Here is a 27547-nt window from a genome sequence, read left to right as displayed (position 1 = left end):
AAAAATTGGGCTCTTTGAAATTCTATAGGAATTATTGAGATGGGAAAAATGCTGCATTTCTCCAGTGTAATGTGCTGGCTGCATCAGGGAAAAGGAATGGGCTCTCCAGTTTTGTATCATTACATCACTGGCTCAAATCTTGCCCAGGAATTTAATCCAAAACTCAGTGAAATCAGTGGGAGTCTCATTACTGGGAATCAATTGTCAGGTACACAGAAAAAAAAAACAAAACACCAAAACAAATAGAAATTGTTAGTAAAAATATTGAATTGTTATTTTGAAAGTGTTCAGAGTTTTCTTTCCAATGGAATAAAGAAAGAAATTATTTAAAATTTGGACTTTTCCATGTTTCTTTTCAATAATATCTTTTTGGGTGATCCCTACTCCTTGGAGAATTACTGCTGGGAATGAATGATTGAAATACACCAAAATTAGGTTTTGTTTAAAGGCTGGGAACACTCCTTTTTGCTTCTTTTCTTTCTATAATGAAGAAATCAAAATGCTATCTATGGGACTGGATCATTTTTCCCACTGGAACAAAAGGCTGACAAAGAAATTCTGCACAAAGATGAAAGTGCTCCGTGGTTCATGTGCAATCAGTCCAGTTTTGGGAATATTCTGAGTGAAATAATATTGCCAAAGCCGTGCCCATGGCTCTCGAAATAAAAATGCTCTGAGTGTAACATCTTTCTAAAGCTGAGTTGCAATTTCCTGATGGAAATGCCCTTCCCATTGTGGGAACCAAGGGTGGTGCTTGCTCGTGATTTAAAGTGTCTATTTTCTGGTCTTAATAATTAATTTGAAGGAAAACTCCTTAATGAATGGACAGGTGCTCTTATAACTTACTCAAGAACATGTACTTAGAGTGAAATCCAAGCTGATTTATTTCTGTGACTGTGGAATGCAAGACTATTCCCTCCATATTTTTCTTCCCAGCTTTCAGACAAATAAATCAACACTCATATTTACAATATTTGATAACAAAAAAAAAAGAAAAAAAAGTGGAGGTTATCTGAATGAGTTCATAATCAGCCAGGTAAAGTGGTTTAGCAGATGATGAAACCCCAAATTGTTCTGTGCTGATAATTATTTGCTCCTGTTCCTTAACTCTGGGTGGGCAGCGTTGCTTTTCCTCTGTCTGCTGGAAGAAAAAGCAGGATGGCTCTCCCTCTGCTTTTTGGCTTAGCTGCACACATCTGGGTTTCCTATCAAAAGAAATAAATATCAGCCCTAATTAATCCTTGGAGGCTGCTGGGTACGAACTCCTGAGCAGCCCAGGCTTTAATTCCAGGCCCAGGGATGGGGTGGGCTCTGCAGGGCTGGCTGTTGATTTAATGCACAATATCATGTCCAAAAAGATCTGGAACAACACTGATTTACATCAGCTGAATATTTGGCTCATTTGAGACTCCCCTGGGATGGAGAGGGGGGATACCTCCACACATCCACCCCCCTGCTCTGCTCAGATGTGGTGTGCAGCAAACTGCCTTGCAAAATGCTTGGGAGACCCAGGGCAGTTTTTATAAATGCAACTTGCTGGGGTTGTTTAATTGAGGACAAAAATATTCCTTCAAGAAATGCAAACTGCTTGATTTATTAGTCCTTTAGAAAAAGTCGTTTATAATGATTTGACCAGAAGATAAAACTCCTGTGTTTCAGACAAAGGAGTATTAGGATGGCAACACTCTGATTAGTTTTACATCTTTCCTAATTCAGCTAATTCAAAGATAGACCTCAGGGATTTCCTTGAACAGCAATAAAACTTGTTGAGAATGGGCTCTGTTACATGTTTTACAATTCAAAACCTGTCTGTCTTTTTTACTCCCTCTTTTTTATTTTATTTTTTATTAAGAAAAAAACCCTAAAACGATTTTGATCCAAATATCTGAGTGAGTTCAGAGCAAATGGAAGTAAAGGGAATGTTAACACTGGCCTGGGTACAGCCAGGCTTTGTGCAAACTTCTCCCCCTTCCAGCGCTCCTCAAACCTAACCTGCAGTAAAAGTTGTTATTCCAGCCCTGGATTTACCCAGCAAAAAGCTGCCAACGGCCCCAAATCGTGTGGCTGATTTCTGTAACGAGTGCTAATGAGACCACCACACTGATTTTCCCTGATTTATTATTTTCCTTCCCAACCAGAGCCCAAACTGGAGCCCTCATCCCCAGAGGTTCAAACCTGGTGTATTAATTCCTTGCAAAATTCCTGCTGCCTCCCCACCATGCCATGTGAAGTCATTCCCATGGATCCAGGCTGGTTTTGTTGTGTTTGCATGACTATCCATCTATTAAAAGATATTCTTTTTCCAGTGGAGAATATTTCAAATATTTCCAAAGAAGACTTTTTCTTTTTTTTTTTTTCCCCATTGAGATTATTGAAAGTGAAAAAATGAAAGGAATATAATCATACCTGAAAAAAAAAAGAAAAACAAACAAAAAAAACCTATAGAAAAGTCAGGAAAGCAGGGAAAAAATTGAGAATTTAGAATCATGGAATCATTTAGCTTGGGAAAGACCTCTGAGATCATTGAGTCCATCCCTTGTCCCAGCACTAACCCATGTCCCCAGGTGACACATCCACATGTCATAAATCCCTGCAGGAATGGTGACTCACCCACTGCCCTGGGCAGCCTTTCCCAGTGCTTAACAAACCTTTCAGTCAAGAAATTTTCCTTAACATCCAACCTAAACCTCCCCTGGCACAACCTGAGGCTGTTTCCACTTTGGTTACTTGGAAGAAGAAACCAAATTCCACCTCAGCCCAACCTTCTTTAATGACAAAGCTGATGCTGACACTTGATGGCCCTGGATGAAACAGATTTCAGTCAGAAACCTCTATGCAGAATTTTTCTCCCTTTTTTACTCCCTCTTTTTAATTTTTTTTATTAAGAAAAAAACTCTACAATTATTTAGATCCAAATATCTGAGTGAATTCAGAAATTTTATGAAATTTCTTCCTTGCACTTTCACATAGACTTGTGGCAAAACAAGAGAATCCTCTAAATAAAGAAAATTAATATTCTAATTAACACCACTGTCCAGTCTTGATTTCTGAAAGTATTTCATGAACACAAAGGGTCAGATTTATAAAATAAGGTTCATAAAAAAGGGCCAGATTTTTTTGCTGTAGTGGCAGAAAATCAATGCCATAAAAATCAGATTGAATTGCAGAAATCTCACAGAATTTTTTTGCCTTTTTGTGCCATTTTTATGGCCAATCCGAGAACTGCCACCAGCTCTGATTTTCTTCAAACCCTGTGAAAAAAGGGAAGAAGTAAAATCACAACAAAATAAATTATAATCCCTGCTGTTGCTGGGCAAAGAAAGCCCTTGTGAAGGAGAAGAAGTGGCTGCAGGAAGGTCATTGCCAGGAAGTATTTGAGCACCATTAACCCTCCTCTATCAGTCCCTCCTGGGTGATAAGAGGCTCTTTAGACCCCTGAGTTCCTCTCACCCTGATATCTCCAAGTGGTCACTGACCTGTTCCTGTTTTCCATGCCTGGCTGGAGATTTGAGTTTCTCTCCCAGTTTTCTCTTTAGTTCTGGAGCCAGGACAATGTGGCCTCATTGTCAGGATTCTTCTCCATTCAAAGTGAATCTTCTATCAGCAAAAAACAATCTGAGTTTTAAATATGAGTGTGCAAGCTCCATATTTGTATTTAAATGCTCATTCTGTATTTGCCCATGATCTGTAAGTGCCTGGCTGGGCCATACAGAGAGTACAAAGCCTCCTTCCTCCATGAATGGCATCATTATTTAGATTTAATTGTATTCTCACCTAGAAATTCCTAGATAGAAATGTGTGTTTGGGCTCCAGGGCAAAAGGTACCTGAGATTACAACAATTAATTTGAGGATTTTTCTTTTTATTTATTTCTCCAGCTATTTATGGGGTCACACAACCAGTGCCACCCCATTCATGGGCAGGGACAGCTTCCAGTGTCCCAGGGTGCTCCAAGCCCTGTCCAACCTGGCCTTGGACATTCCAGGGATCCAGGGGCAGCCACAGCTGCTCTGTGCCAGGGCCTCACCACCTTCATGAGGCAGAATTCCCTTTTTTCCTGAATTTTGTGTCATAACACAACTGCATAATGAGGTTTAGCACGGAGCCATTCAGATTTTGGTTGTGTTATCCCCATAAAAATTCATCCCAGCCAGTTATAATTAAGAAAGTGGAGGAGGGATTCATGATTATTGGTTACATCATCCAAACCTACTTGAGGAGCTGCTCATGAACGTCAGAGTTTGGCACAGATTTGGAAAATTTCATTTTCCTTTGGCAGGGGAAGCTGACTAGAAATACTCAGTGGTCAGATTTTCAGAGATGTTGAACCTTTGCAGCTCTTCCCATTTCCATTCCAGGGTGTGACACAGCTGAGCCTCTGTTTGTTATCATCTATAGGTTTCTTTTGTGAGTCTCTTATTAAAAATGAATCTCTGTAAATGCATCTTCCAGAGAAGAAAATGCAGCTTTGCCTGTGCCCTTTTGGGGTGCACACACAAATCCTTGCTCATGCCAGTTCATTTGTCCTGCAACCCCAAAAAACTGCCCGATCCCACAGCCTAGACCAGCCTGAACATTGCAGGTGTTTCACTCCCTGTATTTTACAGCATATTTGAAACCCATAGTTTTATGAGAAAAATTAAGGATTTGTGCTGTGAGCCTCATTTGATGCCCTGTGGATTTGTGTATGATTTTTACAGCACACACAGGCAATCCAGCTTTCCCTTTAAGGAGGACGTTAAGCCAAATTTCTGCCTCTGACTATTTTATGAAACATGTAGGAAGTTAATATTTAGGGAGAGTTTGGCTCATTGATCCCATTTGACAGATGGATACACAGATACAACCCAGACACAGGGACTGCATAAGCCTGAAATCCCCAAGGAGGGCAGCTAAAATGCATTTTGTGAGGAGCAGGCTCACTTCTTCACAGGCAGTTGCAGAAGTGCAGGTGGGATTTCACATGGACTGTGGAGCTTTGGCTTCAGCCAGGGCTGGGTTGTCTGTACAAATGGAAAATGAAATAGACATTAAAAATGGGTGAAATGGGAAAATCAAAGCGTTCAGTAATTTATAATTAGGCTAAAAGAGGTGATTGCACACATCTAATAAACCTGCTCATTGTGCTGTGGGCTCCTCTTTGTCTGGGATGGATGTTTGGGAAAAAAGCCCACCAGAACATATTTACAAATGTCCACTAATAAATTTGCTTTTTAGATTTCCTTTTTTTTTTTTTTCCTCTTCATCATAATCAATTCTTTCTTTTCTATGATGACTCGATTATAAATATGGCATTTTGGCCATAGGTGACAGGAGCACTCTGGGCCAGATGTGCTGGCTGCCTCTGAAGGGCTTGGCCATGGGATGCTGGTGGTTTAAAGTAACAGGAAACCTGAGGAATATCATAAATCAGCCTTTTCTGACTGGGTTTCTTGTACAGAGTATAACAAAATGTATTGAATAACTTAAGTATGTGTGAGCCTCCTGCCTACCAAATTACCAGGGGCTGCCAGTGGAAAACACACTAATTTGATGTTGGCCTCCACGAGAAAATTGTTAAACGAAAATTAGGTTTCAGCATTTTAACACAAAAATCAGCTTGGAGCTCAGCGTTAACAGGAGCCTAAGGATTTAACTAACTGCAAGGAAAACAAGGAGAGACAAAATTCCTGACTTACTAAACCCCAGTCCTGAAAAAAAAAAACCCTTTTACTTCTGGATCCCAACACGGCAGGAGGGACCAAGCATGTACCAAGGCTGGTTTTCTTTCTTTGCTGTCTCCTGCCATGGATTTCACGAGGTCATAGGTTGACATTTTGTACTTTTCCACACTTCTATTGCCTTTCATTAACAATAAACAGAAGGTGCTGGGCCAAAGTCATCGAATCCGTGACAGAGCGTTCGAAAATATTAAACTTCCCATGTTCAAGGACATCAGAAGGGGCTGAGCTCAGAGATCCTCTCCCCTGGTGTCCTGGCAGGGCTCTTCAGGAGAGATATGAGAACCACATCTGAGCTGTTCCCCTTCAAGGAGCTGTTTCCAACCCTAACTGGGGTTGAAGCAATCACATTCCAGGATATTCCTGTGGATGAACCTGCCTATGGCAGTGCAGCTCCTGCCCTACCCAGCTAAAAGAAGTTATTGCAAATTGATTCATTCCAGGCCTTAATTAAAAGATGCTCTGTTCTTATCACCCCATTAAAGAACATTTTAAAACCATTCATTAAGAGCAAAAATGTGGCCTGTTCCTCTCCCAGCTCTTCTCTGCTCTACTTAAATAAAATAATACTGAGAAAACAAATGTATTTTTTTTTCCATCTCATAACCATTCTTTTGGGTTTATTTTGAAGCAATAACTCTAAAGGTCTTCCAATCTCCTCTTTCTGACCATTTTGTGGAGGCAGGCATGGCCTGGCACTCTTGTTCCCTGCAGGATGGCTCCCACATCAATGCTTTAGCACCCACACCTTCTCAGATGCCCGTGCTTTCCCTTTCAGAAACCACTCTGAAACAACTTTTAAAATTATAAATTAACGGCCTTGCAGTGGATTGGCCCAAGTTTTACCATTTCCTCCACACTGGAGATGTTTTTTTGGTCAGCCTGGGACGTTTTCCTTCCTGCAGGGTCTCTCCCTTTCTCCACGGCGTTGCGACGTGATCTACTCGAACATGGACCTCCTCCCGCATGGAATTCTTATGGCTGAGAGAGCAGCTCATGCATTAAATATTAGAGAGAGCTCCTGCTTGAAATGCATGCACAAAGCCGAGTCCTGAGCCATACTTCTTGCTCTCCTTTGATTCCGTGTTTTGGGCTCTGGCAGAGGGACAGGAGCGAGCGTGGCGTGCGGCGTTTCCCAGACTGTGTAGCTTGGCACCAGAAAATCATTTCTTTGGAGTTCCAAACCTGTCAGGATGCTCTCTCGAAACTGCTCCGCGCTTCAGATGTGTAACACTAAAATGTCACTTTTGGAGCCCAAACCGGAGTGCCTTCATCTCTCTGATTGGCAGGAAACTGATGGATAAACTCCAGGGAATTTCTCCTACAGCTGTAAACTTTCAAAAATACTTTACTGCTGCAAAAACTATAGAGTGTGGTTTAAATGAACAATATGCCCTCTTCATACCTCAGCAGCAGCGAGAACACACTTCCCACCTCAGCATGAACAACCCAGGGGTTGGTTTCTGAATTTTTTTCACCCACACAGAACAGGTTAAGCAGTTTTGAGCTCGTTTCTACCTATCACACTAAACAGACAATATTCCAGACATCTCTGGGAAGAGGAAGAGATGATACAGATGGTTGTGCAGATTTTTGGAACCTGTTCTCCTCATGCTCTAGGCAGTTTAACCTCGTTGTATGTCTCACAGAGGACCAGATCACAGCCCTGTTCTGTCCCTGGGATCCTGCAGAAATCCCAGTCTCCAGTTAAAATGTTTATGTGACATTGGGAGCTTGGCTCTGCTCTGCCCTTGTGGGCCAAATCCTAATGTGACCCAGTGCTCTCTCACATCAGCTGGAGGTTTGCCTGGATAAAGTAAAAGTTAAAAGTAAGCCATGCCTCCAGGTTTCAGGCCAGGGATTTCATTTCACAAAAGCTCCATGTGTTAGAAAAAGATACATCGGCTTCAGCCCGCTGCAGGGTTGTTTTTTTTTCTGGAACTTTTTGTGTTTTGACTTTGAAAAATCTGAAATATGAGGAGGAAGGTCTTCTCCTCCCACTCCTGGGGCTACACCCTTCCCTGAACAAACCTGGTCTCAGCAGGACCTGAATCCTTCCTGGAGCATTTACATCTCCAGGGGCCAGAGCTGTTGGCACTCTGCCCTAATGTCATCAAGGGAAAGTTGTCTCCTGAGATTACCAGGGGCTGGGCCATGTCCTGCTTTATTATCCAGAGCAGCTGTGGCTGCTCCAGCCCTGGCAGTGTCCAAGGCCAGGTTTGATGGGGCTTGGAGCAACCTGGGATAGTGGAAGGTGTCCCTGCCCATGGCAGGGGGTTGGAACAAGATGAGCTTTAAAGTCCCTTCCAACTCTAACCATTCTGTGATCCTATAATTTTATTATTCCATTTGCTTATGAAAAACCCCCAGCTTTTTTTTCTGGTTTTATATTAACATTTACTCCTATATTCTCTCCCTGCCCTCCATTCAAGCCAAAGGAATGGCTGATGGTTTTATAGGAGCAACTCTGACAAGACAATGGAAGAGCTAAACTGTCTTGGGAAAGGACATGACAGCTCTCAGTCTGAAAAAAGGACTGCTGGAAAACACACAGGCTTGGGGAAGAGCCTTGAGCACCAGTTCCTGGGGAGGGTTGAATGCCTTGGGTTGTACCCTTTGCTTCCATGGTATTCACACTTTCCCAGTCAGTTCTGGCCATCTATCCCATGGTTCCCAATGCCAGTGGACAGCTGGGACTGCTGGGGGACATCTGGGGTGTCCTTTGCAGGGAGCAGTGAGGAAATGTGCTGGGGGACTCCCTGCCCCTTGCACGACACATCAACCCCAGCCCAAACTGGCAGAGAGGCCAAGCTTGACCCCACTGCCTTTTTGAGCTGCTTTCGGTTGTAAAGGGTAAAATCTTGAGGTGGTATCATAGAACCACAGGCTAATCAAGGTTGGGAAAGACCTCCCAAACCATCCAGTCCAACTTTTGACCTATCACCACCATGCCCACTGCACCAGATCCCAAAGTGTCATGTTCTTTGAATGCATCCAGGGGTGGTGACTCCACCGCTTCTCTGGGGAGCATCACCCCTTGGGAGGGACCATGGGTGTGCAGGGATGATTGTGTGCATGGAGATGTCCCCGAGGGGTTGGGTGCAGACTGGCTGTGTGGCCTCTTGTGGGGAGATTTGTCCTTTTCCACAGGGGTCAGCTTCCCCAAGGCCAGGTGGTTTCTGCTCTCCCTCTCCCCAGCAACACTTGAAATAATTACCAGCCCAAAAATCGGCCAAATTCATCTGTGCTGTCAATCTCCTCTACAGATGCTCTGGAGGTAGTGTGGAGTCTCTAACCACAGCATTTCAGTGCTTTAATTGTGCCTTCTGCTTTGGGAACACAGAGAAAGGAGTGAGTGAGTAATCACCACCAGCCCATGAATGAACAGCGAGATTGTGCATGGAGAAACTGAGAGAGACCACACAGAGAGGAGTGGGAGCCGTGGGATTAGGAGCAGGGATTTCTTTCTCTCTGTGCACAATCCACGAGGCCCTGCTGCCCTGCATGATCTCATGGAAGAAGTATATTTTCCATCTGTGAGGAACTCCTCGCAGTATCAGCTAAGTGCAAATTAGCAGGATCATTAGCCACTCTTTGAGGGGGATGGCTGCCAGGAAGCCTGGCTGTATGTTTGAGGCAGAATTCCTAATGTCTGTGTGTCTGGAGGAGTATAAATTCTTCTATTCCCCTCCAGTAGCCTAATTAGATTTTACTCTGTTTATTAGAAGAGTTCAGTTGCTAGCTTAACATGAAATAAAATCTGCATGATTAAGAAGTCACGAGCAGTAAAGCTTACAGTGTGCTGGTAGAAATTTTCCTTTTGGATCAACAGTGGTGAAATCCTCCAGGGTTAAATAAAGTGAAAGCAGGAATGTGTTTAGATCCAGGATCAAAACAGGGTGTCAGGGACGGAAGGAGGGTTGGGAAGGGGGTGTCATGCCATTCAAATCATAATTGAAATGAGACATTTTCTGGGGAAATTGTATTTGTAACCACATAGCAGAGTGGATCTTCACTGGAAAACAAGGATAGGAAAGATGCTCTTCCATTTGAAAATATGTTCTTCAGCTCTCCTCACTTCCTTCACAAAATATCAAGAGTAAAGGGCCCTAAAAAGGTGGAGTAATACCTAGATCTAACTCTATTCAAGTGTCTTCAAGCCTTTCAGAAGCTGATGGCCTTAGTGATGTCAAACAGCCTCCAGCAGATCCTGTTTCTCCTCATTAATTTTTCTAAAGTGAAGCTTGGCCTTGGGATAAAAATCCACTGAAGACAATGAAATTCTTGGGGCTAGGATTAGATCCTTGCATGGAAAATGCTGAACAGCCAAAAGCCCCTGAGATTTCTGAAGTTCAGGATTTGCCCTCCAGTTTCCAGATCTATGGTGGCACAGAATTCCAGGCATGCATCCCTCAAAATTTCCATGTAACATTTTAGGAACTGAAGGCCATGGAACCAGAAAAGAAAGCAGATATTCCATTTCCACTGACTTTGTTGGGAACAGCTCTGTCACACACAAAGCCATCAGCAATCTGCAACAGGGAGTTTTCCAAATGGTCTTTGAGTAATCAAATTTTGGGGTTGATGACCCCAAAATCCTACTGAAAAAACTCCTCTGTACTCACTTACTTGTAGAAAGAAAAATATAGAGTGTTTTTTCTTTCTCCCAATAATCTGAGAAAATAAACTCTGATTGCAAACGAGGTTATTCTTTTGAAGGACCTCCAAAAGCTGCATCTAATGTAGTTTTTTTGGTGCTGGGCTGTACCTAAAACCCCTGAGTCCAGCCCACCCTGCTGGTAGGGGCAACCTGATCACAGACATGAAATCCTGCTCCTTGTGGACCATTTAAAAATCCATCAGGGTGCAAATCTGAGGATGAAAGTCAGAAGACTGGTGTAGAAAGTAAATTCTGGAGCCTAAAAAAAGAAAAGAGCAAGCTCAGAGGGGGTTAAGAGTCAAGGGAAGGAGACTCGAAACCTAAAACCTTCCCCAGAAAAGCAGAGGGATTTGTGCAACCCAAGGGACTAAAAGTACATTTTGGCCCATGCTCTGGTTTTCCTCAGCACGTGCCCAGCCACAAGAGCCCATGTGGTTCTTCTGTTTTCCCAAATCTTTTGAAATATAGATGCTGGAGTCTCGAATCCCCGCGCTTCCCTGCATTCCTGAAGAAATTGGCCCACCAAGTCGCTGTAATTCAGGATACCACCATACACCCACATGTAAGATTCCTTAACAACTATGCACATTTTTAGGCTCAAATATTTTAGAATTGTTTTCACTGTGCCTGAGCTGTAATTGGCTCAGCTTCCCAAGTGTTGGATCATCTAACTGGAGTGATTTTTGACTCCGAGCCCAGGCACCATATCAAAACATTTATCAATTAATCATAAAAAGTAACTAACATTGTTGTCCACCCAAGAAAAACTGTCACTTACAGACTCATGTATGTTATTCCTTATGAAAGAGCTGCTATATAGAAGTTGATTTCCTGCACAGACCAGGTGGAAAATCTGCTAAAGGCAGAGGTCAAATTTAGTTTAATTTTATACCCTTTGTTAAGAATGTTCTCCCTCTCTCTCTCTCTCTCTCTCTCTCTCAAAAAAAAAAAAAAAAAAGAAGAAGAAAAAAACCCACCCTTGTGTTCCTTTCCAAGTATTCTAAAGTTAATTCATGTGGAAGAAAAAAAAGATTAGGATAAAATTTCAAATATTAAATTCAAATGTAGGATTAATGAGTTTTATTTCAAAGCCCCAGAGGTTGTCTGGAATTTAGGACATTTTTTTAGTGGCAGACACAAGACACAGCCAGATGCAGTCGTGTTTTGGACCAGCTCAGCACAAATTTAGCACCTTGAAGGAGAAATTTTATGTCTGTTTTGTAAAGCAAACATGTCAACTTTTCCAAAATCCCTTGTCCAAAAGATATTATTGTTGCACTGGATGAAGGAAAGGATTTGAACTGAGGCTGTCTGGTTGCTCCAACACAGAGAAATTGCCACCCCATCACCATCCCTGTAGGTGACATAGGTCTCCTGCCCTGTGCAACAGATCCATATAAATCATATCTTTATTTTTTAATAATGTGGAGCAAGCTAGATTTAAAAAAAAAAAGTCAAAAAAATTAAAGAATTGAACCATTTCCTGAAGCCAAATTCAAGACAGTCCTTGCGACACTCCGCAGGCAAGAGCTTTTTGCAGCTTGGTTCCTCCAAGAGCAGCAGGGAAGGGCTTGGCAGAGGTACAAACCCCATTCTTCTCACGCCCTCCAGCCAGCATGGCAAACCCAGGGCTCAGGGGCTGCTCCCCTTCACACCCTCTCCCCAAGGCAAAGCCCTTGGAGGCCAAACCTTCCCGTTCATTAAAAGATGTTGTTATCATCCCAAAAATTAACATCCTTCAGCTCCCTCCCTGACAGGGCTGCTCCCAAGAAGCCCCAAGCATCAGTCGTGTTTCAGGTCACTATAATTTGCTCAGAAAAAGAGAGAAATTCCTGTTTCCAGAGCAGTGATGGCTTGGGAAGCGTTGGTAACACCTGTGGAGCTCAGCCTGCGGATCCAGAGCAGGTGGCTGGACCATGGTGTCTTTTGGGCAGCCAGAAGTGCTAAACGTTGTCCTGATTGAAATAAAAAAAACTAAATCCTCATTGAGTTCAATGGAAGAGGAAGGCAGCCAACGTTGGGTTTCATATTTTATGCATTAGGATTGAAATCTTGATGGGAAAGAACCAAAACCTTGCAGTGAACACCTTCAAACACTGGAATCTTAAAAGATTCCAATTATAGCAAGAAGAAAACACTGGTGTTTCAGTTTCACATTCTGGCACTTGATCAAATGGACATACCACAGTCTGTAAATAGACCCAAAAAACTGAAAAATCATTCCAATTAAATTCCTTCATTGCCTTTGGACTCTGGCTCACCTATGGACAATCAATGGAATTAACATCAAAAAATAATTAGGACTTGGTGATAGGCAAGCTTAAGATTAATTATTCCATTTAGAAAAACACTCACAAATTATTTTTTTCTTATTTCTTTCTAGGATGAAAATCCTACAAGAACAGGTTTTCCCCCCCTCCAGTACAGAACAAAAATAGTCCATGGGAACAGCCTCATCTCACAGTATTTCAAAATCAGTAAGTGTGAAAATATAACAATATAAAAAAATATAACAATATAACAAAATACTATGCAAAGTAGCAAATATATTTTAAAAAACTCCTAAAGTTTTTTCTGAGTTGCAACTAAATTTTCTGGTCAACCCCAATTTTATCCCATCTGACTGCTCGTAGTCTCATCCCATCCCTAACCCTTTTCAACAGCAATGGAAGTTTGGATGTAAAGCTCATTTCCAAATGGATTTCTTGGCCAGGATGGGGGAAGGTGGATGTGATTGTCAGGAATTTCAGGCTCTAACAGCCTGGAGCTCTCTGAGTGCAATGTTGAGCCACCACCAAAGGAAGGGCAAAGCTGTGCAAGGCAGGGGCAGCTGCTCTGACTGCAGCCACATTTCACTCACATGAGGCCAATGCCTCTTTTGGTCTTTCTCCTCTCTGAACTCAACCCCTGACATGGCTTTAAGCTGAAAAGTACCTTAAAAATCAAAAATTTCCCCAAAATTTGCTGAAGACTCGGTGTTTTACAGACAAAGCCTTGTTATATATTATCAATGGCACAAGTTTATGCTTCATTTTGGATATAATAAGAAATGTTTTATCCCTAGACACTGCTTTGCCCATGTCCAATCTTTATCAAAACCTCACAGTTCAACACTTGTGTCCAAAAGTCCCCAGAGCAGTTGCATCACTCTGACCCATTGTCCAAGCTGAACTGGAGGCTGAGCCAAGGGACACGTTATCCAGAGGAAAACAGCAATAGCTGAAACGTATCTGAGGCACCAACAGGATGTGAACCCTTCACAACATCTTCCTCTGCTGAAAACCAACCAGCCCGGCACAATGAGAATATTGGGCTGTGCTGCCACCTGCACCACCAGCACCTCCCAAGGCTGCTTGGCCGCAGAGATTGGATGGTTTTCCATTCTTGGCCTGGCCCCTGGTGGGAAATATTCCCACAGCTGGATGTGAACAAAGAGTGAGGCATCCTAGTGAGTGGACAGGAGGCTCGAGCCAAGCCCTGGCCTGGGTGGAAGCCTGTTCCATGACCAGTTGCTCCACACCTGGCTCGGAGCTTGGGGATGTCCCACACGGAGCCGTGAGGTTTTTATGGACGCTCCATCTATCATTGCATCCAGGGGAAATAAAAAGAAAAAAAGGACAGCAGAAAGAATAAAACCAAGATTTTTTATGGGCCTAGGAGGAGCTAACCTGGAAATATCACTGGCACAAATAGAGCTGTTGAGCAGACAATAGCACTGGGGTATTGCCATGGGTTTGTTTACCCAAACGTGGCCGTCCTCGCTGTGAGGTCCCCACCCTGCAGCTCCCCAGCCTGGGGAGCTGGTGGAGCACAAGCTGTGATTGCCATGCTGACAGCTTTATTGCCTCCCTGACCCTGCTATTTTTAAGGGAACAGGTTATCTCCGTGATGTAATCAGGTCTTCCTCGTGCTGTGAGGTCATTCCCACTGCAGGGAGCTGGAGCCTTTGGTCCTCACTCGCCTCTGGAATGCCAAGTCAGCTGTTCCAGGTGGCCAGGAGCTTATGGCACTGGTTGGACTGAAAGCTACTGAGACTGATTCCCTTTTCCTAAATCACTCAGAAAATACAGCTTTGGTTCCCTTCTTCAAACCTAATTTATCCAACTTGACAAAGAGAATTTAAATATCCGAATTCTGAGACTTGAAGCTTAAAAGAGCATCAGTGAGATTAATTAAATGTATGTTTGTGTTAGGAGTGGGAAAGTGCAAGTTGTAGTTCACAAGTGATTCTCTGGAATGAGTGCAGTAAGTAAATAAATGATAAAAAATGTTGTTGCACTTCAATTTTGAAGGTTCTCATTATAAAACAAGTGGACAGAATGGCCAGACCTTCACTTAGGGAAAATATAATTTCCCAGTGGGCTGAGTTCTACAGAGTTATTAAAGGCTTTATGTCAAAATTATCTTTCTGGAGAAGACACAGCCATGATTTCAGCAAATGCTAAAAACTTGGGTCAAATTAGAAAAGCATTTACTGATTTGGTAACTACTTATCCAACATTATCTGTATGTAAACTATTTGCTCAGAATGATATGACTTAAAAGCTGTCTCCCATTCTGAAATCCCTGCCTCCTGTCCTAATTCCATGAGACACACAGAGCAAAGGTTAGATGAGCTCTTTGGAAGCATTTTTCCAGCTCTCATAGGGATAAAACACCTTTTCCAGTCTCAGCTGGAATGAGGAAATTAAAAATAAAAATTAAGAATCAAATCCTATATGAGCTACTGCAGTCCAAACACAGCCAAAGGTGTCCAAGGTGCTCCAGAGAATTTCCCCAGTCCCTATTCTTGTTGATCCCAGTGTCAAGTTGGTTGTGGAACCCAACCACAAAACTGCCTGGAAGTTTCCTTGGCTTCTCTCAGCTTGCAAGCCTCAAATCTTGAGGGATGCATTAAAGGAAATGGTGGCCCTCTCCTCCTCAGTTCCTTGGGAATGGGAAAATGAGTTTCTGGGCCATTAAATCCCCCCATTCCTTCTGAGGTGCTGGAATGGGCACATCTGAGACCTCCAGGGAGCAGCCAGTGGGTGTAACCTGCACAGGGACACGGTTCCCATAACGTCACAGCAAGAAGAGGTGAGCTGGAGCAGAAATAAATCCACTTTCTCACCAAACACCCTCCTATTTTTCCCGAGTCCAGATAAGCAAATTAAAAATGATGTCATGGCTCCCCCAGGACACTGCAACACGCTGCCATTTGTCCAGCCAGAGTACAACTCCTATTAGTGTGATATAACACAGTAGTTGGGAACTCAATAGGAAAAACAGAGCTGGAATTTAATAAAAAAACCTCTCCAGCTTTTAACTCATTGCCCTTTACATGCAGAGCTACTGTAAGTGAGTGCCTCAACACGAACACTCTGAAGACCAAAGAATTAAAGTAAATGCAATCAGCAGATTACTAAATACCAATGGGAAATTTAGAGCTATAGAGCAAAATCCTGGAGCATTAAAGGATTTACTGCTTGGCATTGATGAGAAGCAAATCTTTGGATTTCCATTTCTATCCTTAATTAGCAAGTGAGGTTTATTTTAGTCTAAACTAAGTCACAAAAGATAACACACCCTAAAAGAAAATAGATGGCAGCGCAGTAAACTTCATAAAATGTCTTATTAAAAATTAGAAGAAAAAATAACAGGTTCAAATGGAAAATCAATTTCCAGGACTTCCATTTCCTTTTGTTTTCTTGTCTTCCCACCCATGCTCAGCTGTTTTCTAATAACATTCAGCTCTTTGCTAGCGAGGTTACCAAGGGTGGTAACAAAGATAGCATTGGAAACCCAGAAGGGAGGCTCCCTTTTAGAAGGGACATTTTGGGAGTGTTCTTGCTCCTTCACAGCTTGGGGTTTGAAAGTTTGCTGTCTCCCTGCCCAGTTCCCACTGGAAGAAGGATCTAAAAAGGATGAGCCGTGTTCCACGTGGCCTCAGCTCTGAGCAAAGCAGCTGTGTGAAGTTGAGTGGTTTTTATGGATTCTCTGGGACTGGGGAAAGACAAGGCTCTTCTGCTCAACAAGGACATCCCTGGCTGGTTCTCCTCTGATCCCACCTACCATTTGCACGGCTGGTGATGTGCTCCCAGCAGCTGCTTTGGCAGGGTCTGCTGGAGCATTCCTGGTTTGCTGGAGCGTTCCCAGCTGCCAAGATGCACCAGGGATTTGATGTCTGGTCTCCTGACCTGGGATGCAGACTCCCACGGCACCATTTCCAGCACAGCTCCTGCCATGGCTTCAGGAAAAGCTGTAAAATATAAGCAGCTGCTTCAGAACAGGAGAAAAGTGAAAGTCTGGGAGTTAAATCTGAAATTCATAATAATGAGGCCAGTCCCAAACAAACCTCATGATTCAGTGAGAAGGAAGCTGAGGTCCTGCTGTTAATCACTCTACTTTTCTCCCTTCACCAGAGAGCCCGAGAATTCATTTGGTCCACATAAAAATTAACTATGGAGTGATCTGAGTGTGATCCAGATCCATAGATCCATCCCTCCACGGCTTCACAGTCCAGGATTCAAATCAAATCCAGCTCCAGCATCAAACGGATCATCTAGGCCTGTGCATCATCTAAGGAGAAAAACTCCATTAAGTTAAATAAAGCCTAAGTTGCCAAGTTGGTACCTAGCACTCAAAAATTATTGGACGGTGTGGGAATTATTTATTTTTAAAAATTCAACTTTGAATTATTTTTATTTGTCTTGTAGTTAGCAGTCCATTGGAACTATGAACTGGACATTTGAACTATGAAAACTGGACATTTGTTGGACATTGACAAAGTTTTCATTGTGTGCTAAAATAACTACTTATGCATCTGAAAATGCATTGATTATAGTCATAAAACTGCAGGAGCTGAGTCCTTAAAATAAATTATCAAATAAAAAGTAAAGTTTTAATTTAAAGGAAACAAAAAGGATAAAACCCCGAAACCAGAGCCACAACCAAAGAAAGCAAAACCCCACAACCCTTTTAATGAATTACTTAACAAGTGGTGATACTTCAATCTCTAGTCATTCATTACACCCTGATTCTCGAGGTGAATCCTGAATGAGCACAATCTGAAGGCACTGATGGATATCTGCCCATCCCAGCCTTTATCTCAGAGCCTGAGCAGAGGCTTTAATGCATTTTGGGTTTGTGACACCTCTGCTATCGCCAGGAGGGACAGTGACAGAAGGAATGTGATGGACGAGCATCGTGACAGAGCCAGGAGCTGGGACTGTGAGGGTGCCCTGCGTCAGCCCAGCGAGAAGAGACAAAGGAACTCCCTCCCTTGTTTTTTTAATTTGTTAAAATAACACCTCTATATTCCCAGGGGCAAAATGTCAGGAATAATTGCATGCAAATTGCACCGGAGTCACGCTGAGGCACCCAGTGCCACCCAAGGGCTCCTGAAGGGTTAAAATCGAGGAGTTCAGCTAATTTACAACTGGAGACCTTTATCATCTCCCGGTGACTTTGAGGGCTCACATTTCGCACTTAATTACTCGTCCAGCAATCAGGCCAGGCGAGAGATAGATGTGTTCTGTGTTTAGCCCTCGCAGCTGTGAATTGTTTATTTACTTATCGTCAGGCCGGGAATGGCTGCAATTTAAAGGTTCAGATCTCTGCTACCCTGAGCGGGAAAGGTCTTCCTTTAAACACTTCCATATTCCGCGCTGGAATTCCGCTGGAGATGCCCATCTTCTCCTCCCGTTCCGGGTAGCCAGCAGGTGTTCCTGGTTAGTGGCCACTGGGGCTGTTCACGCCAGAGAGCCGCTGCCAAGTTCACAATCGGGATGAGGAATCTGCAGAGATAAAGTGGGGAAGGTGAAAATCAGGCCAGAGAGATGAGGAGAGATGAATTCCAGCGGCCCGGCTTCCGTGGGATGGCTCGATCCCTATCTGGGACAGCTTCAAACGGTGGCTGCCAGCAATTCCTGGGCCAAATGGTGTGATTACAATTTCAGCTGTCAAATGGTGACCAGATGGCTTTATCTTTCACACCAGAGGTCTAAGAAGTTGGTTAGGTGTGACCTCTCCACATACCAATCCACCTGCAGAGCGCCAAGGCCTGCAAGGCCCGAAATTCCCGGCGTTCCCAACATGTCCATCCTCATCTTTGGGAACTTTGGAGCAAAGCTGTGTGAAACCAGCAGCATCAGCTTTCACAGGGTCACATCACCCTCCAGTGCAGCACCACCAGCAATTCTGTGGGACCACTTGGGGGGCTGGGGATTACAACAGCAAATGGAATGGAAAGGCCAAAACTTCAACTATTTCCTCAAGAACCAAATCCCTTACTTCTGGGAGAAAAGGATTTTGCTCCATCTTTGCCCTTTTTCTGTCTTACAGCTTTCCTGTGAAAAACACAACTCAATCAGTGGTGTTACTAGTATAAATGTGCCAAAAGTAATGTTTTAATTAGGTTTCTATCCCTCCCTCCAGGCAAGGATGTTTCTAGGAAGAAGGGTAGGGAACACAGCTAATAATTTTGTAGACAAAGTTGGGAGGTGATAGCACTTTGTGGAATTTCCAGTTAGTCCAAATAGAGGCTTCCTTGTTTTTTCCAGTAGTTTATTTTATTCAGAGACCACAGTGTCTTTTGCCCCTCTCCCAGAGTCGTGTAACTTAAGGTTCTTCCCAACCCAAACTCTGTATTTCAGCCCACGAGGGTTACTGGGTTACAGAGAAAGGGAGGATGATCCCTGTTATTCTCTTGGGGCACACATAGACTTCCCACCTACCCAGGAAAGAAAGAGTTGTGCAGGGGAAGAGCATCTCAGCTCCACAGTTGGCCAGAAAAGGACGTTTCAGAAGGAAAATTGGTGAAATTCCCTGCCAAGAGGGAAAAGCCAAAATGGTCTGAGCATCCAGGCATCGCTGCTATCCTTGTGATGTGCTTGATGGAGGAGAGGGTGGTGGTGGGAGCAGGCTGGACAGACCCCCTAAAAACCCCAGTGTAGCTCCAGGAGAGGGGCTCTGGGCAAAGCCCAGCCCAAATTCCCAGCAGCAGCAGCTCTGGAGGTCAGGGGCTTGCTGGGGAATGTCCCATGACCCGTTCCCCTGCCACAGGCAGCTCCCTCCAGCCTCCAGGAAAGCCTGGCTGTTCCCACACGGAAAGCACAGAGCTTTGCAGCAGGTCTCAGATTAGAGCAGTATTAAAAGTAAGGACTTTGGGGTCGATATTAACCCCAGAGAATTCTGCCTGTGGGCAGGTGGAGGGGCTGACAGACATCAACAGCAGCAGCAGAGTTTCTGCCTCCAGGCTCTTGCAGCAGCCAACTGCTTTTGATTTAAAGAAAAGGCTTTCCTGTCCTGTGCTCTTATGAGAAACACACTTTTCTCCCAGTCCCAAGGTTATTTCTATCCCACAGATGAGGAGAAGGGGATGCAAGCTGACAGGGAACATGGCAAGGAAGCCTAAAGCACAGAGGTGCTGCTTCCTAATATTTTTTTGTATTATCATCACCACTGCTGTGGGAACAAATTACCAATCTCTGCAAGTGAACATTAAAGGGTTTTAATAATAATATGTAAAAAAAAAACTAGAACTTTCTAGTCTTGAAGAATTATAAGAGATATTATTAGACATACACAAAGAAACAAAACTGCAGATAATTCCAGGGCGATTTGGATTTTCTCAGAAACAGATCTACAATCATCTGTGTCACTTCAGTAAAGCCAAAGAAAGAAGAAAAGAGCCTCCATAGGCATAATTGAATTAGACAAAATCCTGGAATTTGATGAGAGATAAAGTTACCACTAATTCTCTTTAAGAAAAAAAAAAGAAAAAAGGAGATGAAATTAAAATGTCAAAAGAGCAGTGAGCTGCTAAATTGAACCTTCAGGTTTGGGTGCATTCACGGTTGCGTTGGCAGTGCATCCGTGGAGGCACTGAAGTAAAAACACCACAAATGAGAAAGAAAACACCCAAAATGCAACTTTGAAAAGGACTGAAATGAGCAGCACAGAAATGGTTCAGGATTTACAAAAGAGAATTGCGAGGCAGAAACAAATACAAGCAAAACCTGGACCAGTAACAACCCCGCACTTACAAATGTGCTGGGGCTGGGATGAATTCTGTGGGCTGGATCGATGAGAGGGGTACCAAAGACATAGACCCAGCCAGATCCCAGGCTGGCCCTCACCCACTGACACAGAAAATGGGAGAAATATTTGTTCCTTCCAGTTTTTGGCTATTTTTCTCCTTTGTTTTAATTTTTCCTTCTGCTGACGTTGAGTTGACAGCAGCAATGCGGGGGTTCAGGGCTGCAGCCTCAGCTCAGGGAGGTGGGGATTTTCAGAGAACTATGAAAATTTAACTCAGATGAACCTTGCCCTGATTTAACAGACATAAAATGAGAGAAAGGAACTTCTCAGGTTCTCAGGCCAGCAGAGGAATTGTTGCAAAAAGCCTGTGACAGAGATGGTAAAGGCAACGGGCACAAGGAGCTGTTTGGAAGGTGAGCGCAGAGGCAGAGGGGAGAGGATCCCTTGTGCTGCCTCCCCTGCCCTGCTGCTTCACTCAGCCTTTTCCCACACTTAAAGGGAAGCAGAACAGTTCTCTGAGAGCCTGAGGGAACCCAGAGAACAAGGTGGGCAGGGAAGGATGTGCCAGGATCCTGCTTGGTACCAGAACGCTGCTCCAGATACAGAGTACAAAGAGGGAGGGAGGCTCCCACAGTGATGAGACTCCCGAATTATTTTTGTCCCAAATACACAAAACTCTGGCTCTAGCAATCAGCTAGGAATAATATCAGTCCCAAATGCCTTTTTTAACCTAGGAATTTGCAGCAGAGCACTGCAGAGATGCACTTCTGCCAGTGATGGTGATGCTTTTGCAGCACTGGAACCTGGGGGCCGAGAAAATCCCATTTTCTGACTGTTGCTCATCACCCCCCCGACATTTCAAAGAGATTTTATCTGTCTGGCGTGGAAGATTTCCCAAACTGTTTTTATTAGGAGGACTTTTGTATGCCAGCAATGAATATTACTCTATTACTGAAAGGAATCAAAAGCTAAAGTGCCTGCGTGTACAGTTAATCTATCCAAACAGAAAATGTTTCTTAAAAAATTACGGCACTATTTTTATAACAAACCTCAGCCAAACGCAAAACTGAATAAATGGAATGTGTTCTTTTAAAACCAATTTATTTTTTTAATCATGGGCAAGAAGTCCTTTCCTTGCTTTCATTCATCAGGTAAGGCTTCACCCCCCCACATTTGTGTGAGGAGATTTGTCTGTCGGGGGATTTTTGCTTTGGAGGCATGGGATTGAAACATTCCCAAGGCTGGAAGGTGGATGTGAGCCTGGGATGGCATCACAGCCAGCCTGTAGTTTCTATCTCTTTTTAACAAAACCACGAACAAGGCAAGGAAATGCCTCTGAGGGGCTGGGAGTGATGGGGAAGAGCCACCTTAAAGCCCTGATCCACCTAAATAAAGCATCAGGTCACAGCCATAGGAATTTCTATAGGATTATACAAAGATCTATTCCTACTGAAACGTTCTGAAGGCAAAAACACAGAGCCACTGTTATTTACGTTATTTAAAACTGGCCTGCACACTCATTACCACAACGTAATTATCATTAGGGCCGCTTAAAGCAGAGTTTGGCCCTTCCTAGTTCAAACTCCCTAATTATTATTACGGTTTTACTTTAACTAGAAGCCCGTGCAGAGCTCTCCCTGCAGTTTTTCAGTGTTTATTTAGACTTGCACCACTGCCCAAGACCACAATTTGAATGTCCCAAGCCTCATCCCACGATCTCGTACTCCCCAAAATGCTGCGCATTTTTGATGCCGTCAGGGAGAGGAGTCGGACCAAACAATTCCCGAACAATTCGCAGCCTGCGAGGACCCTAAAATGTGGTTAAACATCCCTGGAGGAGGCGGTGATGAATAGGCAAGCAGGGTAACCTGACCCCCAGGGCTTAAACATCCCCTTTTTGTTTGTTTGTTTGGGTTTTTTCTCCTCCTGAGCTTTCCAGGAGTTTCAGCCGCGAGCAAACCTGGGGGCCTTAAAAAAAAAAAATTAAAAAATTAAAAAGAAAAAGCCACAAAAACTCTTTAATTCCTACAACCACGTCGCTCCTTTGTGTACGTGCTTTTTAAGGGAACTTTTCTAATTCTAGAAAATAAATTAATTTGAATTTCTCCCCTCTGGTTTTCGTGGGTGAAAGAGAAACTCTGTGCCATTGCCGAGGGTTTGAGCGCTGCTTTTTCTGCTGCCCTGCTAAAGGTCAAAAGCAGGTAATGGATGTCGAAATTTCCACACACTGGGGCAAGCTCGGAGCTTGCTGACTTTAATATCAGTTTTCTTCCAACGCGGGGGAAAAAAAAAAAAAAAAAGGAAAAAAAGAAGAAAAAAAAATCATTCCAGCTCCTCATTGATTTTTCAGGGAAATTCACCAATTTCTCCTTGTTTGAGATCTGGTCTCTGATTTCTCCTGGATTATCATATTGCTCTGCCCCTCAAATAAAGCCCGGCTTTGTTTCAGCTCGGGATGGTGACATCGCTGTTACCGCACGGGGAAAAATCCCAAAAATCCCGGTGTGCTGGAGGTTGGTGCTGCTACCTCAGAAAAAAACAAACAGAGCCCTCGGGGAAACCCACCTTGAGGAAAAGGAGAAAGAGAGGAAGAAAAAGTCGGAGAAAGCTGGGGGAGGGAATGTGCCTTGGTGCAGAGGGGAATAAGGAGCTCAGCGTGGCAGAATTCAGCAGAGTTCAATCTGAAATGGGAATTTTGGGAGTCCCAGCTTGCCCTGGCGGGGTTGGGTTGGGTTCAGCCTCGGCTCTTTGCTCTCAGCTGCAAACGGAGGCAAGGGCGGGAAAATGGTTTGGGTTTCTCCAATTTTCCATCAAAAACGGATGGAATGAGCCATGGAAAATTATAGTTTTGTGTGTGTGTGTGTGTGTGTGTCCCAGTTGTGCAAGGGGCAAAAATGACCTTTAAAACCCCAAAATTTTAGTCATCGTTGTTGTTAACTGCTGCAGAACTGGATTGGGATGTTCCCAACGGGCTCCAAGAGTTGAACCACTATTTTTTCAGATAAATCAACATAAATGTTGGTATTCATTGACCCTCTTGAGCCCTTGTGGATATTACAGGGACAGTATTTCAAACTTACATTTGAAAGTATACCTGGGATGTGAACACTCATTTTGTTATTGCTGGAGTCTAGAGAACCAAGCTATTAAAATGATAAATTTTTTGCTAATTATCATGGAATCACACTTTGAAATAAAACTATGTGCCCACTGTATTTAAAAAAAAAAAAAAAAAAGAAAAAATATTTGAAAACATCAGTTGTCAAAATAAACAGAATATTCCCTCCCATGGGAGTGGAGGAAGGGTCATTAATAGAAGTTCAACACATTTTCAGAGCAGGTAAAGAAAGGCACAGTAAGGAATGCAAAAATGGGCAAAAATTATACGATGAGAAAATTTTGTAGCTTAAAACAATTTTTTTACTAGATAAAAAAAAAGCTTTAACATATATTTTGCCATTAGTACATGTATATATTTAATTATATATAAATCTTCAGGTAACATTTCTGATACAGCTTGTCAGTCATCATTCTGATAAATAATACTGTAGTTATTATTATTAAATAATAATAAGGAGGAGGTTTTAAGTAATCAGGAGGTTTTAAAGCCATTCAAACACAGTGCCTTGAAATCAAAATCCAGATTTAATTCTTTAGAATGTTTTCCCCAAATGAGGATAAATGTGGAGCCTGCCCTTTAAATTAAATGACAGCGAGAAGTCAGGGGGAAAAAAAAACCAAAACAAACCAAACAATAGCAAACAGTTTGAGATTGATTCTGCTCATTGTAAATAAGGAGCTGGCTCTAATTTAGTTAATGAGATTTCACCAGTGTAAATTGAATTAGGTTCATTATCCTATGATTAAAACGATCTCTATCATTGCAAAAAAAAAAAAAAAATAAAACAACAGTTGAAGGGCTTTTTTTTTCTAATTTAACAAAAACTGCTGGAATGAGATGTAAAAACAGAACTCTCACAAAGTTGCTGTGAGCAGGAAAATATTTTTCCTAATTGATTAATATCGACTTTTATTTTTTAAGAAATTTTAATTATTTTTACTATTTAAAACTGCATCCCTTATCCATCAGAACAAAACTACTTCGTGCTATACCCATTAAAAAAGGGTTTTTTATTTTCTTATTTTCATCTTTGTTCAGCAGACAGCACCCCCACAAGATGTGTGTAAAATTCCTTTGCCGATGAGTGCAGCAAGGCACGGCTGAATTCTCAGGTGTTTGAACCCCTAGAAAACAGGAAAGGGCTGTGTATAATCTGCTCTATGTTATACATGATTATATATATATGATATATATCTGTTCTACATTATACATTATTATATATATCTGCTCTACATTATTCTACATTATATATACATGATATATATCTGCTCTACATTATACTATATTACATATACATTATATTGTTATGGGTTTTAAGTGTCGTACAACAACCAATTATTTTGATAACGCCTTTAATTGCCCACAAAGCTCCGCGAGGGGACAGGGGAGGTTCTCTCTTCCCCGATCAAACCATTAAACCGCCTGTTGATAAAGCAAATTACGCAGCGAGTATCCAACAAGTGCTGAAAAGATAAATCCGCTCCCAAAGGCGAGGCAGAGGCAGCGCTCCCTGTCCCAGCACCAAACTTCCAATGCCACCTAACGGAGAGCCCGCACCTCGCAGCGATCCCGGCCGCGCTTTTCCAGCCTCCCTAAAGCTCCTCAGAGCCGCGCCTGCGATGCTGGGATGACAAAACCCCGCAGCAAAGGATGCGCAAATGTTTGGGGTGCCTGGCGGTCCCCAGAGCGGGAGTTTGGGGTTGGTTTGTTTGGGCGCACGGTTTGTGATCTCCGCGAGGAGATTTTCCTGGCGGGAGGAAAAGGTGAAGAGGGATGCGAAAATAACGCGGGATGCGCAAATCGCCCTCCTCGAGGCGGGGTCGGGGCGCTTGAGCATCTCCCCCACGGCTCGGCTCACGCGTGGGGACACCGAGAGCGTGGACAGACTGACGAGAAATCTGTCCTTGCCTCTTTCCGTGTCATATCTGATTTCCGCAGCGCATCCAAAGCTCTGTCCGTGCGGGAGTGCTCCCACACCCCCTGGGCAGCGCTGCAGACACGCAGCTTACCCGTGCACACGTAGAAATGCAGGGCCCAGCACTTTAGGACCAGCTTTTAGGACTGACTGCCAAAGCAGGCCCTAATTTGAAGGTGGTTTGAGATTTCCCGCTGAAGGTGGTTGGAGATTTCCCTGTGAAACCCCTGGCATCAAGCGAGCAGTTGGGATTTTGCTGTGCCCTGTGCCCCTTGCAGCAGCAACAAAGCCCCATTCTCTCTGACCCCAATATATTTTCTTTACACCGTACCCAGGATTTCCCTCTGGTTTATTTCTGTAGGGCTGGACCCAACGCTGATTTCGGGGGTTTTGGGGTTGGGCCCTGCACTTCTGCAGCTCCAGACCTGCTGCAGCCAGGGCTCAGTCTCTGCTGATTTGAATGATAAATATCGGCCAACACAAAAACAGTTTAGAAAAGGGGCTTGGAGGGGGGGAAAAGACAATAATTTTCCATAAAGCTTGCTCTGCTAATGCCAAGCTTTGCATAAGCACCACTGATTTTAAGCATATTCTGGTATGGCAGGATTAGGGATAAAAATGAACTATGAGAAAGATAGATACAGATTTAAGATTTACAGGTTTTTAACTGCACAGCTCTTGTAGACTTTTTACACTTTAAGCAGCGGGATTAAAGACAGTAGAGCTGGGAATAAAATGCAAAGGGCGTTTTGCTGCTTTCAGAAAAAAAATAAAAATGAAATAATAGTAAACCAAGCTCAGACAAACCCCACAACAAAAAACCCGAAGCAAATAAAGGCGAGTGGAACAGATTTCCATGTTTACTTTTCTTCCTGCAGTTGGATCCCTTGTCGTAGCCGCAAGAACTGCAAGCATAGGGTACGGAATGGGAAAGAAAAGACAGGAAAAAGAAATAATAATAAAAAAAAATTAAGCAATTTAAGGAGAAGGGAGCAAACCCAAGAGCTCGGAGCAGCAGCTCCGCAGAGCCGCTTCCCCTGCTCAGGCTCCGTCCCTGGAGCAGCGGAGCTCTGCGAGGCAGAGCTGCGAGAGGAGAAGGGGACGCTGCAAAGCCCGGGCTCGCAGGGGAGGAAGAGGAAGAGGAGGAGGGTTTCGGGACGGGGAGAGGGAAGAGAAAAAGTCCAGTACATATACATACAGCTCGATGCGTCCACCAGCCCCCAGCCTCCGCTTGTCTCTCTCTCTCTCCCTCTTAAGTCAAAAAGGAAATGCGGTTCTTTTTTTTTTTTCTTTCTTTCTTTTTTTTTTTTTTTTTTTTTTTTTTTTTCTGAATCAGAAACCGAACCGTCAGGAAGTTGGCAAAACCTCTGACTAAACAATCAATGGAGGAAATGCAACAGATTCGCTTTGGCGGCGGGGGAGCGAGGGCGGGCGCAGGACGGAGCCGCGCAGGCAGCGCGGGGAGCTGCGCACCGCTCCCAGGGCTCCCGCCCGCAATTCCCTCACATTCCTGAATCTTTTACCCCACGGACACCCAGGTAGGCGAGGCAGGGACTGGCTCCTGTGTCCCCCACCCCCGGCAGAAATCCGCGCATCTGTCCGCAAAAGGAGCCCCCTGTGCGGGATGCACAGCGATTTCCCAGGAGTTATCCTCCCTTCCCAGGGGCTGGGATAAGCAGGATGGAGAAATGAGCCCGTTCCGTGCTGGTGTTTCTGCTACAAGTGCAGTTTGTACAAGGGCGGGGGTAGCAGGGAGAGGTTTGAGAGGAGTTTGTTTTATATATACATATATATATTTTTTTCCCTGATTTTTCAACAATTCACCCGTCCCTCCCTCATCCCCGAATTTCAGTCTCTGCCTGGCGGGACGGAGCGAGCCGCGCACATCCCCCCCTCCGTGTCTTCCTTAGGTAAAACAAACAAACAAACAAACAAACAAACAAATAGGTGGATCCTTGGAAGTTCCCCGAGCCGTGCGGAGCGGAGCTGCCCCGTCCTGCCCTCCGCTGAGTGGCTCCTTTAGGCTCCCGTTCGGGTGAAAATCACCCCCAGCACCCCCTCCAGGGATTTTCTCCCAGGTGCTGCTGAGGGCGGCCGAGGATGCCCCAACTC

General features: G+C 43.7%; 1 long non-coding RNA gene across 2 annotated transcripts; it reads right to left on the bottom strand.

The window, feature by feature from the left end:
• Positions 1-574: 574 nt before the first annotated feature.
• On the bottom strand, positions 575-27033 carry LOC139596467 (uncharacterized). 2 transcript variants are annotated; one of them, XR_011681329.1, is made up of 8 exons: positions 26634-27033; positions 17931-18154; positions 16714-16937; positions 16431-16617; positions 6566-10638; positions 3477-5002; positions 2176-2281; positions 575-1205 (listed from the first exon to the last, which is right to left on the bottom strand). It is a non-coding gene; the product is annotated as an uncharacterized lncRNA (long non-coding RNA). The 2 variants fall into 2 exon arrangements; XR_011681328.1 differs by having other exon boundaries at positions 2176-5002.
• Between the last annotated feature and the right edge of the window lie 514 nt (positions 27034-27547).

This window comes from Agelaius tricolor, unplaced genomic scaffold (assembly GCF_023055355.1).
Source record: "Agelaius tricolor isolate 1412-34295 unplaced genomic scaffold, bAgeTri1.0.p SCAF_15, whole genome shotgun sequence".
NCBI classification, from domain to species: domain Eukaryota; kingdom Metazoa; phylum Chordata; class Aves; order Passeriformes; family Icteridae; genus Agelaius; species Agelaius tricolor.
Note: the sequence above shows the minus strand (reverse complement) of the source record. Positions and strands in the feature narration are given on the sequence as shown.